The sequence below is a fragment of the Acanthochromis polyacanthus genome, chromosome 1 (assembly GCF_021347895.1).
Source record: "Acanthochromis polyacanthus isolate Apoly-LR-REF ecotype Palm Island chromosome 1, KAUST_Apoly_ChrSc, whole genome shotgun sequence".
Taxonomy (NCBI): domain Eukaryota; kingdom Metazoa; phylum Chordata; class Actinopteri; family Pomacentridae; genus Acanthochromis; species Acanthochromis polyacanthus.
In genome coordinates this window covers 47,042,141-47,059,936 of record NC_067113.1, presented here as the reverse complement: position 1 = coordinate 47,059,936, position 17,796 = coordinate 47,042,141, and the positions used below count along the sequence as shown (strand labels likewise).

Here is a 17,796-nt window from a genome sequence, read left to right as displayed (position 1 = left end):
AGTGCTAACCATGAGGCGTCTAGAGGTTTAATCCGGAGGCTGATGGTCCTGCCAGGCGCTAAGTGTTGTGACTCAGGGATGATTGGTGGAGTAGGAGGTTGATTAGTTTGGTCCAGATTACATGGACGGCTGACGTCTGATTAGCTCGAGTCGAGGAAAGTTGGAGGCCGACTGTTGCCTCCATTAAGTGTAATTATCGAGTGAAGTCCTACTTTGTCCGACTCCGCTGTGTGGGCGTTGACTCCTCTAAAGTTCTGATTTTTTAGCCATTTCTCTGCATAATTAACCTTCCGTCAAATGGCGGTTTAAACCTCGCGGCTTCAGTCTCATTAATTTACACGCTTCAGCTCTAATTGACCGCTCAGGCTCATGAAACACTCTCAAAACTCACGCTGATGTGTAGACGGTGTTTTAATCTGCACTTCTTCAGCCTCAACTGCTAATGTGGGTTTTTATGAATATTAAAAATGACAAATCTGATATTAATCTGCACATTTTTGCCACAAAGTGATCAAAACTGAATGGATTTATGTCTAAAAGACCCTAAAATGTTATTTATGATGTGAATTATGTACATATTAAGGATTAAAAACCAGCACAAATGATATAAAATGCAAAATTACTCGACTTTAATACATGTTTCAGGCTGAGATTTTACAATCTTGTTAACCTACCTAATGTAATATTGTAGTTCAGACCTTTTGTTGTTAAATTTGAGCGTAACTTAACTAATTTTTAATCTTAAGACTAAAATGCAGCAGCAGCAATAATAATTGAGATTTACCTGACAGTATAAAAGTTGTGACCCTACAAAAATACACGATTTTACATTTTTTTTAACATTTATTATTTATTTATTTTTAACATTTTTTCTTCTGTCTTTTTAAGAGTGTGTTAATTTATTAACTAATTTGCACATAAATTTATTTGTTTGTTTGTTGGTCCAAGATGCTTTAGGTTTACTCACACTAAACTCTGCATTATTTCTTTGTTTATTTGTTTATTTATATCTGTTTGTTTTATCCACGTCGTTATCTGTCTGTTCATTTATTTATTTATCTGTTTATTTGTTTATTCTTTTATTAGTTGGTCTAAAGAGGCTTTAGGTTTACTCACATTGAAGTCTGGGTTATTTATTCATTCATTTTTTTCTTTACTTATCTAACTATTTATTTATTTATCTCCCTACTTATTTATTTGTTGGTCTAATGTGGCTTTACGTTTACTCACACTAAACTCAGTTTCTCCAGAGAAACTGTCATTGTTATGATTTTGGGCGAGGAAATCGTCTATTGGTGTATCGAGCACAGTTTAATTTTAGAAGTTAAATACATGCTGGTGACGTAATTAAACACAATTTAATGTCATTTAAACACAAATTCTGTTTAAATTCGAAGAGATGCATTATTTTTAGGTCAACTGTAGTCAGTTTTATTGTTATAGTTGCGTTTTATGCCCTAAATTACTGTAAACGTATGGAATCAAACAGCTAAATAGTAAATATGTGTTTATGTTCTGTGTTTCAGGAGAGGAGAGTGAGGAGTTCAACGGGCCTCAGCACTGAACAGGTAACAAGGACTTTTTATTATCTTTAGTGTTTTTATTTATGCTTTCTGGAAGTCTTGACAACAAAACCCAGAAAATGAGACTGATACGGGTTTAAATCCACGTTTTATACGATCCAGTGTTTACTGGAGGCTCTAATAAACTAACAGCAGCGATGAAACCAACCGAGCGCCATTTATTTCCCAAACGTGTTGAACTTTCTTTGCTTTCATCTACTGTGACTTTTAAGTTTTGGGTGACCTTTTCTTTTGTCCTTCTAGAATAAAATAAATAAAAAACAATGCACACCATGACTAATAACTCTAAAATTAATTATTGATTGGAGAAGGCAGACATGAATGCTTGATCTGACGCCCACGCAGCAGCTTCCTTCCAAATTTCAAACAAAAATTGAACATTTCAGAGGATTTAAATAGAGTAAAATTGTTGTTTTTACTGTTAATATGTCAATTAGTGTGATGTAATATCTGCAATTTCACAAAACTGGAAAAGTACAACAGTAAAAAATAAATAAAACAATCTGTTTACAATTATGTACTTTTTAATTTTGAAGCATTTTCATTACGGTTAAAATCTAAATGAACATTTTTTTCCCCTGTGATTTTACAAGTAATCATGTGCAATTTAACAAAACAGGAAATTTGTAAAAAAAAAATAATAATAATAATAATTTTTAAAAATACAATAATTTTACAGTCCAACTTTGTGGAAATGTTCACGTTAGTAATCTTCAATAAATAATCTGGCATTATATTTTTTTGTCTGATTTTACAAATATTGTCTGCAATTTAACAAGAAATAAAGTAAAATGATAGAAAATTTCTGAAAAAATAGTTATATTCTTCTAAAATGTACAATAATTTATTTTCTTTTGTAGTGTAGTTTGAATTATGTAAAAATCTATTTTTTTGTGTTGAATTGTAGCAAACTTTAAGGCTTGTTTTGAAACTGGCATCTCCTCTGAGGCTGAATTTTCTAAAAAGCTAGCAGTAAGAATCTAACAATGATCAAGTTTTATCCTTTGAAACAACTTCCTGTAGTTAGTTTTCTGGTGTGTAATCAGTATTAGAGCCTCACGGGGAAGTTTGAGGTGTTTTATTGATAAATTCCTCCCCTTAGACAAAGGCCTCCCTGTTTTCCTTCTATAGGCTGCATCATATAAAGTTCACACAAAGCCAGTTCATTAAAGTGAAGCTGCTGCATCAACACATACCTTCCTGTGCTGCTTTTTTAATTGTTTGGCTTCATAACGCACAAACTCTCCTGACAGTAAACACATGGAGGCTGATAAAGGGAACACAGGAAGGCAGGTCTGATAATACGTCTGATACAGGAACCGGTTCAGCTGCAATAATAAACTGTTTGTGGAACTGTGCTGATGTTTATCAGCTTTATAACAGACGGACTATTAATATTTAACAGAGTTTATTTAACAGAGTTATCATATCTGGTGTTACTGACACTGAACTTGAAGAGCGCCTGTTGACTCCATTCAGCTTAAAACTCTTAATTTTTCTCATTTTATGACAAGCCAGGTTTAGAATTTCCCATGTTTACTTGCTATTTTCCTTTCTGTATTTGTATTTGTCAGCACATAACTGCCAACTATGGAGCAGTGGAATAGTATGAAACCACATCTGCAGGGATCCACTCATTAAAATTTTGCTTCGTAGCGCTACTAGATGTGATAAACTCCACAGGATGTCTTTTAGACCATGAAATGTGGTTGAAATCTCTGGCAAAAGCTCTGAGCTGGGAGCTAAATTAAGACTATTTAGTCAAATCTTGGTTATTTATTTCCTTAGCTGCTGATCAGACAAATAAGGAAGATAAAATATTGAACTGTGTTAAGTTTGTGTTAGGCTTCTGAGCCTTCAGGAACCTACAAGAGAAGTCCAGCTAATTCCAGTTGAAGCTCCTACGATTTCCATGACATGGATGATGGAGAATCTACAGACATAACTCTCAACTTACTTTAGAACTCATTTTCCAGCTGGAAGTCAATTAAAGTCTTAGTCATGGTGCTCCTTTACCAGCTAAACTTCCATCATGTTGTCTGCTTGCCAACACGGAAGTGAAAACCTCCACTGGCTGCTCCAGTCTTAAACAGTAAGAGGCTTCACCTGTTGGAACAACCAGGTACTGCAGGAAATCTACAGTACTTGATGTGTTTATTATCTCAGAAAATGATAACAAATATTGAATTACTCTGATTTGAAGCCAAAAATACTTTAGCAGGGCATCCACAGTTACTGTACATGTACCCTAATGTAGGAAATAGAAAGTGTTGGTTTGTATATGTTGAATTTTCTGCTGTCGGTGCCAATGATGCATCACTCGGTAAAAGAACTGTATGTTAGACAGTGTTAGAAGAAGTTCCTACAAGAACCGTTAGCTATGTCAGCTTTATTTAGTCTATATGTTGAATTTTGTGCTGTTGGTGCCAGTGCTACCCAACAAGGACATCAAGAGGGCAGAAACAATTGTTCTCTGAGTTTAACCAATATGTGTCAAGGTGCATACTTCCATGTTCAGAGGTAAGTACTTTTGCACAGGGGTGATTCTTGTGGTAGAACTGACCCTTTAAGGCCCAGGTTGCCCTAAAATGACTCTTAAGTTCCTGCAGTGGAAAGCAGCTTATTGCTACAGACCATGTCCATCCCATCATGGCAGCTGTCACACAAGTATTGTTCATGAATGGTTTGAAGAATATGATGAAGAGTTCAAGGAGCTTTCAAATTCTTGATAGCAATCTGGTTAAACGTCTGCAAGATGTTGTGGAAAAACTAGTCCGATCCAAGGATCTGCTGCTAACATCTTTGCTGCAGGACACAATCAGAGGTCAGCTGAGTCCAGACCTCGACGGATCAGAGAGCCGCACCATATCCGGCAGCTGGTTTTAATGTTGTGACTGCCCGGCATATAATTACATGTATATTCACGTGTATTTTGCCTTCACATACGCTCTTCCCCCACGTTCCTGTGGGAGGTGTACAGGAAGGCTCCGGTTTGTTTTGCAGAGGGAAGTGGAGTGTGTTTGCATCTTTATTTTTGCGTGGGTGTTTGTGTGTCTCAGAGGGGAGCTGCAGCTGCGAAGGCTGGCTCAAAAAATGTAAACTCGACTCGAGGAGACAGGCGACCGCCGTCATTACTGTCGGCAAACGTGACTCTGTCTTCCCCGCTTAACGCTCGCCAGAAGTCGTCTCCATGAAAACACACAACAAATTTGCTGCGTGAATCGCACATTTACAGAGCATCATCTGCAGCTTCTCCCCCCAGATGCTCTCACTTTGGAATCACACAACGATTGAATGAATTTCTAATGTTCAAAACGCGGAATAAAGCTGCCGAAACACACCTGAAGACCATCTAATGTTGCTTTTCACGTGGCTCATTTACAGCCATGTTTCTGCTATAAATCTGCCCTGCAGGAGCGATAACATGGTGGCGGCTGTCGGTTGTGTACACAGAGATTAAAACTTAGATTCCGGGGAAAATGTTCCATCCAGCAGAGATGGATGAGAGAGATTTGCTCTGGGTTAGTCGGACAATGGTGGAGTTTCGCCTGAGTTGGACAAACCTGGAGAAAAAGCCATTCTCCCCTCCAAATTACAGGCTAAATCAGCAGCCAGGCTACAATAACTGACCTCCTTGGTGCACCACCTTCCCTCAGCTCTGCTGCTCAGGACATTAGTACTATTGGTAATAATGTTGTAGATTAGAATAGAGCTTTAATGTTCCTCAGGGGCAATCAGGAGAGGAAGAAAAGATCCAGCCTTTTTCACATCCACAACTAAAAAAGCCAATAGCTGATGGCATGGAGTGCTTCACTAGATGGATTAGAGTAGATTTATTTACCATTTGCACAGCAGCACAGGTGAATTCTTTATAGTTCACTTTGAACAGGAAAAGATATTAACACAAGCATGCCAACACAAATCTCCAGGGTCCTTCTGCTCGACCATCTCTGAGTGTTTTTAGTTAAATATACTTTATTAAATATGGATATTTAAAATGGTGTCTGTGAAGTTCTAGCTTCATACAAATTTTCCATCGACCCGCTTTCTGCAATTTTTTAGTTTTTTTTTGCACATTAAAATTTGAGGCTGTTCAAATAAAAATATCTTAAAAACTATTAAAGATATAAACCTGAAATTTTCACCATCACTTCTCATCATGTCATTGATTCAAATTTTGTAATGGAATAGATGATCTGATCTGTGAATACGAGTGAGTTGAAAAATGAAAAACAGAAATCGAAAGTTCTATCTTTGAGCTCACATTGTTTGAGTCACCTAGTGATATTTTCTGAACCATATGCAGCTGTATGTCATGATGATACAAAGAAAAGGGCATGGAGTACTTTTTAAATATGAAAAACTTGGTCGCAAAAATGAAATTAATTTTGCTGAACCTTCATTACTGATTGAGCAGATACGGCAAGGTGTACCACAAAAACATGTAGAACGGAGTCTAAATGTAACTAAAAACATTTAAATATTGTAATTTTGTAGAAACTTACTAAATTAAAATTCTGTACTGTAGGTATTTTACAACATAGATTTTTTTCAGCCTCTACCAACAGAAGAAAAAGATGTTTCACCATGCTGAACGTGTCTCCAACAACTTGCTCCTCTGTTCACTGTTTCTAAGCCATGCTGCATTTTTTTTTTTTATTGATCCAGAATGTTTGAGTTTCTTCTGTCTCTTTCATTTGCCTCATATCTGCTTGGTGAAAACAGAGCCTGCAGTTCAACTGAAAAGTCTGTGAATTTTTGTCACTTTACTGTCTGTCACAACTAATTGAGACATGGTTTTTCGGTTATGTTGAAATGCGCACAATTTTTAGTTTTTTACATAATCTTGTGCAAACGGTTTGTTTTTGACCGTTTTTTTAATAAGATGTAGAATACAGTCATTTTGATAAAATGTCACTACGTTAAGCTTAGATTTGGTTCATTTTTGTGAACCTCAGGATTCATTTAAGGACTACGAGAAAGCTGAAAATGTGCCTTTTTTTTTCTAGTTTGTGTTGTTTCTTGTGCTGATATATAGTGTCATTTTGGGGATCTTGCGACTAATTTATGAGCTACATCATAATGAAGCAATAAATTAATTGCACAAAACAAAGGACTAGATGAAATATTCTGTATGATTGAGAGGAGGTAAACCCAGGAGAAGAGAGGTGTTTGGGATGGGTGGATATAAAACACAGTTAGTGAGCCGTGTGAGTCTTTGTGAAGTGTCCATGTTGTGAATGAGGTGTTGGAAATGGTATTTCCTTCTAGCCGTAATGTCCTTTGCAATCAGTGCGGCGGCTGCAGGTAATACAGCTGCCCTGATGGAAAGACGTTGAGGGTGCTCAGATGAAATGACCTGATATTTCTGCGTGGCTTCGGTTCCATACAAGTGGAACAGAAATAAGTTGCTTCCACTTGGTCTTTTTCCAGCCGCTGAGTTGCACCCGTCTCTGCAGTTTGATGCACTATTTAGCCCCCCCTTGTTAAAGCTTAACATATGCCGGATATAGTTTGAATATTGTATCATAATTAATATAATTCACAATTTCTTTGAATATTGTATGAAGGGGCTGACTTTGAATTCAGAGACTGTAATGCTGGAGGTGACAGATGGATAGAGACGAAATCCGTCAGTAATTAGACACAACAAAGGAGGCAAATGAAGAGGCTGACAGATGAATGGACGCAGACATAGGAGGTATAGAGGACACAGAGCGTGGACGTATACATACTAATGAATCGATCAGATTTGGACAATGACATGCTGATTATCTTGGCCTTTTGCGAGGGCGAACGTGTCCGAGTGCGTCACTCATGAAAACTTTGCCTCATCTGTAAATGTGCTGATGCATGTCTTCAACAAGACAAAAAAAGTGATCTCTGTCTATCTCTGTCTTATCTCGCCGTCTTTATTATGTCCTGGCGTTCAGATGGGTACAGCATGAGATGAGAGAATCGGTTTGTATTGAACAAGGCTGAATGCGGTGCTGATGAAAGCTTATGCTGATAATAGGTTTTTCATTATGTCCTTAGCCAAACCCCGCATTTCATTTTCTATGGCAGTCGGCGGGACGAGTTCTGATACTTGCCGCCATTGCTCTGGGTGGAAGATGTGTGTTTTGACTCAACTGTGAGTTTAAATGTCTTTTTTTTTATGGCATTTATTGTCAGTTAAGCTCCAAATAGACAGGGATGTAAAGGTACAGCTAAAAATAGAGGTTAAAAAAAGATCAACAGCCGTGTTTTGAGACTCATTTTTTTCCGGTAGCTTTGTTTAACTTGCGCTACTGATGCTATGTGACCAGTCGTGGTTTTTAATGAGGTATGAAGTATACTGTATATGTACGATGCAGCGCAGACGTCCGTCCGTGTTCAGTGCTCCGCTCGGACGGTGATTTCTGTTGCGTTGTGTGCTGACTTCTGCTTTTGATGATGTCTCGTGCTCAGACGATTCTTCGATTCATCGTTAGTTGCAGCCCTACTCTTGGAATTATTGGAATGTCATAAAACTCTGATGTTCTGCTACAAAATGAATCTGGGAGATTCTCTGAATTCATTCTGAGAGATATTTTCCAGTCCAGTGTCAGACTCGATGAAAAAGTACAATAAAAACGCGGCAAAGAGCATTTTTACTCAGTGAAGTCACCGAGGCTGAAGTAATGGACAGCAGCGGGGAAAGTCATACATTTCCACGGTGTCGGCCCAATTTCCACACCCTTCGCTTGCATCAGATTAGAAGTGGTGGGGTTCTGTTTACATGGCAAACACCTCCAGCCTCTGATGTGCAGAGATGTCCGCCGGGAGAAACTGACGTTGGCGTAAAAGACCAGATCATTGCCATCCAGACTCCCTCCGTCTCTGAGGAATGTCAGTCATGTTGAGCAGAACCAGATGTTTGCCTCCACCTTTTCCAGGCGTCCATCTCTGCTCTGCACCACTTGTTATTTGCTGTGGGATTATGCAGACTGACGTCGTATTTTATGAATTTTGCGGTCAGTTATCAGTACTTTCTCACAGATATTAGTCTTTCAATGGTAGGAAGGCTGCCAAGATGACATCAAACTGAGTGGCAGTTGAGTTTTAAACGTTGTTTTCTTTTTAAAAGTTCTGGTAAACAAGTGAGAAAATCTGTCCCTGGGGGGAAAAAATGACGTTTGCTTGTTTTCACATGCTGATGGGATCATTTCAGGGCAGTTCATCATTTCATCTAACGTGGACTGCAGTCCTCCACCAAAGCTGATGCTCTGTCTAACAAGCTTAAAGAAAGTGATTTGCACCAAAACTGGGTTTCTTCCTCCATTCAAGTTTCGTTAAATCTCGGTGATCTTGTCAACAAACAGAAGAAAACTAACAAAATGCCTCCACCTCAGCTGCACCATGATGGACAAATTTTTTTATTTAGGAAAACACTTTACTTGTTAGCAATCTCGATTACTGACGGTTCACAAGCACAAGTGTGTCAGTTAGCGATATTTTGTAGTTTCATTATTCCTCTCTGACAGTAAACTGAATCTCTTTGGATGTGGTTTGATTTTGGGCTTTGGGTAATGCTGAACAACACTGTATAGACCAAGCAACTGATCGAGTAATTGTGAAAATAATAAATAATGGACAGATTAGCCAATGGAAGCAATGATCAGTTGTAGTTGTAATGATAGATCACAAGCCCTTAAGAGTTTATTTAAACAGCGTATTTGCAGCATCGGCTTCAGCCACCACTTTTTTGTAGTCATGCAGTTATTTCCATTGCCAATTATTCGTTTGATTATTTTGTAGATTAGTTGCTTGTTTGCTTTGGCAAGAAAATGGTGAAAAATGGTTGAAAATGTTTGTGTTTCCCAAAATGACTCTGGAAAAGAAACCAGAAAATATTAACATTTAGGAAACTGGAATTAGTTTTTACTCAAACCAATGAATCAATGATCAAAATAGTAGATCAACTAATCAATCTTTGAGCTACAGTGCCTACATGCATTTTTGACATCAGCAGTTTGTAATTAGTTCAAGAAAGATGGATTTGATGCAGAAGATTTGCGTAGATTTATTTTCTTTGCAAGCAGATGCATTGATTGTCACCAATCATTTTAAATAAATTAATTTTGTTGCAGAAGTTCACCATTTTCAATGGCGTATTGGTTCCATTTGTCAAATTTGTCTTAATGCAAGCATGGACCACCGATATAAACACTGAAACACGTTGTACTCGCTGGAATCATTCCTCTTGTTCATAATAGACATTTAAACATCCCTTCCAAAACTCACATTACTAATTTTGTCACTTGAATCAGCTTGGCATCTTTGTAAAATTACAGTCGTATTAGAATGAATCCCTTGGACGGCGTTGGTGCACTGGGCTGCGTTAAAAGGATAACATAAAAACAAACTTTAATTAATTTATCAAGCAAAAATGTCAAACATTGACTGAGTCTAGTTTGTTATATGTGATAATTTGCTGCTTTTCTGGTTTAATTTACTACAGACTGGAGACACTTTAAGTCATTTAGAGATATGATTTTGTGCTCTTGAGACTAAAAATAAAGTCATTTATTGAAAAGCTAAACCACAGACCAGTTAATAATGACAATATGTATTTGTTGAGTCCAGTTAGTGAAATGCATGAATCTGTATCTTATCTTTGCCCTGAGAGGTTGGGGTTTAAATGGACAATGGGATTTTGGTTGTATTTGTCAGATATGAATGTGAGGAATTAAATGAATATGAAGAGGATGAGTGTTGAGTCAACCTTCTCGGGGGAAATAAAGGAATATCGCCACATTTGTTGCGAGATAATGTTACTTTGTAAATCCTTAGAAATGAGTTTTCATAGCGAGAGAAATTGAGGTGGGAGGAGGTGAGATATTGAGGGAGAATAAAAAGAGGTGGAAAGATCTAGAGAGACGCTCGTGGAAGTTTTTTGATTTAACGCTCGCATATATTGGTTTTCGGTCGGCGTACCTTTGATTTGTGTGCCCTCTGTCTTCTTTCTCATTTCTTCCTCTTTACCCCTCTCCAAACATGTCTCTGTAAACAAAGAAATTCTTCCGCCAGCATGGATCCATTTGGTTTCCACTTTATTTCGGAGCCGGTCTGTCTCGGCAGTGTTGATCCGAGCCAGCTGATAGTCGCATTCAAAGGTTTCTGTCGGACTGTTTAACAAACTCAACTCGCCACATTTTTTATGTCCTACCACAACTTTTCAAATCTTGCCTGCACTCCACAAACCTGGCAGGGTGTTTCTTTACTTTTTTATGATGAATTACTACTACTGCTGTTTATATTTTGAGGACATTAATAACATTTTCACTAAAAGTTGTTAATTACTTAAGTCCTCATTAGACTTTACGTTGGTGCTTGGTCAATCTGTTGAAGAGATGAAGACATTTTCCACCACAGTGATGGAGAAAGAAACTGTACACACTCAATATTTGCACCAATAAACAACAAACTAAATCTAAACGGACCAAATAACTAATAATGTATTTGGGACTTCCTATAGACTGATAATTTTGTCTTAGATTGTTGTTTATTTCATGAATTGCCCCTCGATTAGAATTGTATCAATGATAAAGCAGAAGAAAAGGTCATGCATGTCAGGAAATGTATCGTAGGTTATAGGTAGTACCTGGTTTCTCTTACCGTTCTTTACTGTTGTGATTAAAAGAGGTAATCATTTGGACTACAGCAGATTGCATTGTGGGAGTTTAGCTACTAAAGGGCCACCATGACAAAGACTTCTGTGGTGCTTAACGCCATCCTTCCAACACTTTCATTTTAAAATCGAGCTAAAGTAAGCGTCGTTGTGGTCCAGTGGAGTATCAGGCTGCTTCTTCGCATTTTTCCAATTATTGGTATTGTTACTTTTATTGATCACTTACAGATACAATACACTAAATGCACTAGTTTGGCTCTGATGCAGCATTTTCTCTCCGCAGTCATTCTGTGGTCTCAGCAGTGTCCCACAGTGACCCACTGCTCGATCTGATTGGTTACATGTCATGATTAAATGCCAACCAAAACTGAGTGGTATTGTTTACGTAGAGAGACAGACGAGCACGTCTTCACAGCCGAGCAGCTCCGGTGAAATCTGGTTGGAAAGTGACATAGAAGATACCGCTGAAGTTTGTATAAGCATCACAATCTTCCCCAAACATGCCCAACATCATTACAATGAAAACACAAATATTTGACTTTTTGGTGTCAGTGCAGCTGGAACTTGTTTCGCTGATGGCTAATACTATAAGTAAGAGGCTAGCTGCACCTCTTAGCTTGTGCCTAATGCTAGCTGGAGCACTGTTGGATCTTTCTAAAGTAAAATTTACTTCAGCAATACCTTCAATTTAAATCTGTGCAATGTCGGTATCCTATACAATAATCTTCCACATTCAAAAGACTCTTTGACACACCTTAATATGAGGTAATCTGTACAAAATCAACAGTTACTTGTGATTATTTTTTGTTGATTTTTGTTTTTCTACTGATATGCCTACATTTTTGCACTGTCTCCTTTAATGCTGTAAACCTGCAGATTTCCCTGCTGGTGGACTAGTGCAGGATTATCTTCTCTTATTTTATGGTGTTCATTCATACATGTTGCAGCTGTTTTCCAGTGTCTATGAAAAACAAATACCGTGACGTTTTCAGAATATTGGCATCAGTTTGAGACCAGATTATCAGTTATTGTTGTTTTCTTGCACAGAATGGAATTGGCTGCACATTTAACAAGGTTATGCACCAAAGCTGAGGCATGAAACAGGATGAAAAGGACTAAAAATTTTAAAAATAACTCCTGGACAGCCCCCCATGATGCATCAATACGTGCACGATCAATGAATATCTGTTGATCGGCGGCGTCATCACCCCTGTGAACCCTGCAGCAGAGCAGCAGCAGAGGTACATAAAGACACAGTACTGTACTGTTCAGAGGAGGATTTTACCCTGCATGCCTTTGGCGTCATAAACAAACTGATTAGCTGTGTGTGTGTTGTGTGTCCTCTGATCTGTCGACACAAAGCAGAAGCTGCCTGGTCTGCTTTGCCTCCAGATAGAGGGATGGAGGGATGAAACCGGAGAGGTGCTGCGTTGTGTTTGAGAAATGGGTCAAGAGGAAGTTAAAGGGTGTTTTTAAGTGTGTGTTTCTGTGTGTGTGTGTCGTGCAGCTGAGGCCCGGTTGTCGGACAGTGTGGGAATTCGCTCTCTGTGTGTCCGTGTGTGTGTTGACGGTGCATAACTTAATTCCTGGGGGAAGCCAAAGCAACAGCGCCTCCGTTTCCTGTCCTAATTGCTTATAAATCCCACGCAAATCAGCCTCCGCATCTACAGCCATTTACACATTTACTAGTCCTGCGTTTTAAAAAGCAACTTATGCAGATGGTTTTTGCATAGCTTTAACATTCATTATCGTTTTCACAGTACTCATGCACATGTTTTCCTTTTTTTTGTTCATCCTGCCCTCGTTTTCTCACTGCTTTCTTGTCAAGATGTTGTTGGCTCATGTTTTACGTCACATCTTTATTCCTCTCTGATGGAAAACTGAATATCTTTGGATTTGGTTTGTTTTTGGCTTTTGGGCTTTGGGAAATGCTGAACAACAGTGTATAGACCAAACACCTGATCGAGTAGTTGTGAAAATAATAAATTATTGACAGATTGGACAATGAAAACAATCATCAGTTGCAGTCATAATAATCGCTCAGAAGCCCCTAAGAGTTTATTTAAACGACTTCAGCCACTGCTTTTTTTGTAGTTATCCAGTTATATTAGTTGCCAGTTATTCTGTCAATTGCTTTCTAAATCTATTGATTGATTATTTTGCTAAGAAAATGGTGAAAAATGATTGAAAATGTTGGTATTTCCTACAACCCAAGATGACTCCAGAGACGAAATCAGAAAATATTCACATTTAAGAAGCTGGAATTAGTGAAATTTTTACTCAAACAGATGAATCAATGATCATATAAGTTGAACAACTAATAAAATAATCTTTGAGCTACAGTTCCCTTCATGCATTTTTAACACCAGCCGTTTGTAATTAGTTCAAGAAAGATGAATTTAATGCAGAATATTTGGGTAGATCCTTGCCAGTCATTTTGAATAAATGGATTTTGTTGCAGAAGTAAAGCTTTGTCAAGTGAACTTCCAATCCAAATGATAGTCTAAGAGGTTTTCTTTAAAGGATCATTTAAAGATTAGTTAATTCTAACCACAATGAGAAGACACAGAGTCAAACTTGTGATCATTTTTTTGTGAAATCTGAGAGGAAAATCCACCTCGTACACTATGTGGGGAGACAAAAGGGCAAAACGGTGAAGAAGCCGAAAACATCTGAAACTTTTCCATGAGTGGTATTAAATTTTCAGGAGGCTATTGTGCATTCAGCTCACCCTGCTCTGACCTCCCTCAGCCTCGGTCATCTGCTTCCATTCAATGCCGCTCGACAACCGCTGTCAATCAGAGCAGAAGGTCCAGAGCGCCGCCTTGTTTTGATTTATAGAACAAACCTCTTCCAACACTTCAATCTTTTTTTTTTTTTTTTTTTTTTTTGGACCAATAATGCGCCCTAGCCATGGATTGAATGCATTATTATATTGCAGAGATTTATAGAAGCAGCAGTGGCGGCATAAATCCTAATTTTCTTTCCCATTTTGGGCTTAAATTGTGAACGAAGCAGACGGGGGAGCTCAGCAGGTCCAGATTGTTGGCGGCGACGCCCTCTGCTCTCTGTCTGACCTCCACAGGAAACACAAACACACATGTAGACACAAACACACCATGGATCATGTGGTACCAACCAGCAGACACACTTTCCCCAATTAAAGCAGCTGTTTCCAACAATAAAATGAGTGTGACGGACAAAACCAGCGTCCACACTGACGTGTTGTTTTAAAACACAACTATCCACACTACCCTAGACGCTAAAGCTCAGACTTCTAGAGACAATGCTGACACAGATTTAGTTTAAAAACTCAGAGGTTGTGGTTTCGTCTAGATGAGGAGATGCAAAGACTTTTTAAATGACGTTTTCTTTATTTAATTGTCTACAAATGTCTTTTCCTGATTCATTCACGTGACAAGTTTACTTAAGACAGCAGTTTTGTCTCTCATTTTGTCTTTTTATGTCTCGTTTCCGTTTTCGTCTCTCACTTGTCATTTTATGTCTCTTTGGGACAGTTTAGTGTCACTTTTTTTCTCATATTGCTTACTTTGACGTTTTCTTTCATTTGTCGTTTTATTTCTTGCCTGTTTTGTGTCTTGTTTTTCTCATTTTGTTTTCTCATAAACTTATTTTATGACATTTTCCATGTGATATTTGTGTTGTTTTTTGTCATTTTCTGTCTCATTTTTGTTGTTTCATCACTTTTGTTTCTCATTTGTGTCATTTCATGTGTCTTTGGGACAGTTTTGTGTTGTTTTGTGTCTTGTTTTTCTCATAATTTCTTGTTTTATGATGTTTTCTGTGTCGTTTTGTGTTATTTTTTTGTTTTTGTCAATTTCTGTCTCTGCAACAATTTTGTTTCTCTCATGGTCTTGTGGCCGTGTCTTTCATTGCCATGTTGTGTCTTGTTTTGGTTGTTTCATGTCTCTTTTTTTATTTCCGTCTCATTTGTGCCATTTCACGTCTCTTTGGGACAGTTTTGTGTCGTATTTTTCTCATATTAATTTAACATTAACTGTCATTTATGTCATTTTGGTTTTTGCCTTTTCTTTTGTGTCTTGTTTTTGTCTTTGTTTTCTGAAATTACTTATTTTGTGATGGTTTCTGTGGCATTTATGTGTTGTTTTTGTAGTTTTCGGTCTCTGTGACAGTTCCGTCTCTTTTGTGGTCGCAATGCTAACCATAACTCTTTCTTTTTTCCTCTTTTTATTTGTTGTATTTTGTCTCTTCTTTTACAGCATTTGAGTAGAAAATGACACTATTTTTTAAATCATTTAAAACAGATTTTTATTTTATTTTAATGTCACTGTTTTTATTTATTTTTTTGAATGTCAACATTTTGACAATATTTATTTTCGTGCTCTTGCTGCCAGATTTTCATTGTGGGTTTCTTTTTTTCTTTTTTTAAAAAAAAGTATTTTCTCTTTTTTTTGCGTACAGTGTTTGAAAAGGAGTCAATATGTCATTGGGGCCAAAAAATCATTGTAGATACTTGAAATTACAGCTCTGTACAGGGAGAATGTCAGTGTGGATATCTAAAATCCTTTTTTGACTAGAAAGAATTAAACTCCAGATATGTCCGATGAATATCCTGTTAACTGTTAAACCAGCTTGTCACATAAAACAGCTTTCAGTTGGCAACTAAACTGATTCTAGTTGACATCAGATCAAAGTGAACTTTGTCTCTTTGAGTAACGGTGTAAGAAGCTTAAACATTGTTCACATACATGAACTCAGTGTTTCTGCTGCTTCACGGTAGAATATCTCAGCTGCTTTTTGTTGTTTCCTCACCGTTCTCGCCAAACAAACTTATCAGGATTGCATGTACCACCTCCAACATCGTCTTCCTCTCCGCCCCCCAACCACTCAGATGTAAACCTCATGACTTAAACTCACAAAAGCGAATGACAGCCGAATCCATGGTTCACATTACCGCCGTCTGGTCGCCGATTCAGTCCTTTAAACTAAGAGTTTCTGAACAAACGGCGTCCCTGTGTTTGTATGTTGGAGCATGAACGCTGGCTGATTATGTTGTGCAGATAGTTTTCTTTGTGGACGCTGTGAAAACAAATCTGCCCCAGGGACAGTAAAAGCTGGGCTATTTATCTAAAGCCTGGAAGTGTGAGCAAGCACATCCTGCTTTCCTTCACGGTGGACGTCATTAGAGATGGATGCTGCAGTGTCTAGGAATGTAAAGTGCCTTGTTTGGGCATGATAATGTGTGCGAAACTAGGCGTTCTCAAGTAGGATATTTTTGATTGTGATGAAGGATAATTGAGCCCCCGCTTGTGTTTCGCTGAAAACATTTTTAATCCCTGAAATAGACGCAAAGTATATATTGTGAGTCTAGTAATGCTGCCCCCTGCAATACAGCCTGACGCAAATACAATAAACAAATCATTGATAGAGGGTAACAACCTGATTTAATTTTGGCTGCTATTTCCATTGAAGTAGTTTCTTTGTGCGGCGATGCTCTGCTCCCAGTGCTCCTGCAGCACTTGTCCCATTATGTAAGTGTGTCAAGTGACATCTGCGACATACGCTGGATTTCCTGCACTGTCAAAAATCTTTAAACTCATAATTCAGACCGTATTATAGCTTTTGGATGACCGGAAAGAGAAAAAAGTCTTAGATTTTCACATCTTTTTGCTGAACTATCTATAGTTTGTCTGAAAATTGTAATATTAATCACTTTAAAATCAATATTTTAATTTTGTGGCACAACTTGTTATACCAAATCAATCGATTATGAAAGTTAAACAGAAATGCTTTATATTTATTGCTTATTCTACATGTTTTCTTTCATATTTCATATTATCGCATTATTTATTTTTATATATTTATTATTATTATTTATAGGCGTATTACCTGTAAAATGTGAGAAAAATTCTTCAAAATTATTACTATTTTTTTAAGTGTTGTAAACATGACCTCAACTGAAAAAAACGTAAATTCACAGTATATTTTTTGCATTTTTTTCAATTAAAAATTCAGCAAAATTCTAATTATTATTATTTACACTAAGGTTAACCGTACCTCAGTTGAAGACCCCATAATATCAATACTTGGAGTTTGAAAGTTCTAAACTAGTGACCTTTTGTCCGTACGTGGTCGTATATACATAAAGATTGCTGATGCAGATCCCTTACTGTTGAAAAATCTACTTGTATTTGCTTTCTGGAGGCCTCTTAAAGCATGAAAATAGTGTAAATATGATCTAATGCATATATTCCAAATCCAACTAAATAATGATGGGGAAACAACTTTTACCCAGATAAAAAAGTTCATTCTGGATCTCGAGAGTCTGGCTTTGTTAGCTCCTTTTAAAAAACCACTACAGTTGGTCTGATTTGGGTTTTATTGTCATCTTCACACTCTTGAGGACAAAAATCCAGCGGATAAAAGCATCAAAACAAACAAGGAGGCAAAGAAATCGCATCTGTCGCCTCAGATTTAGTCCGTTCCTTTGGGTTATTTTGCTCCCTCTTATTCCCCGACGTCACTCTTTTAAAATAAAACGCCTTTTCTTTTGCACTTATAACACCATAACTGCAGTGT

The 17,796-nt window shown here is 37.6% G+C and overlaps 1 protein-coding gene across 4 annotated transcripts in view; it reads left to right on the top strand.

The window, feature by feature from the left end:
• Nucleotides 1-17,796, top strand: part of LOC110968973 (plexin-B2-like) — a 276,716-nt gene that overhangs the window by 97,993 nt on the left and 160,927 nt on the right. For all 4 annotated transcript variants that reach the window (XM_051949135.1, XM_051949126.1, XM_051949127.1 and 1 more), the window contains one exon: nucleotides 1,527-1,568. The gene's annotated coding sequence lies outside the window, so the exon portion shown is untranslated. The remainder of the gene's footprint in view (nucleotides 1-1,526; nucleotides 1,569-17,796) is intronic.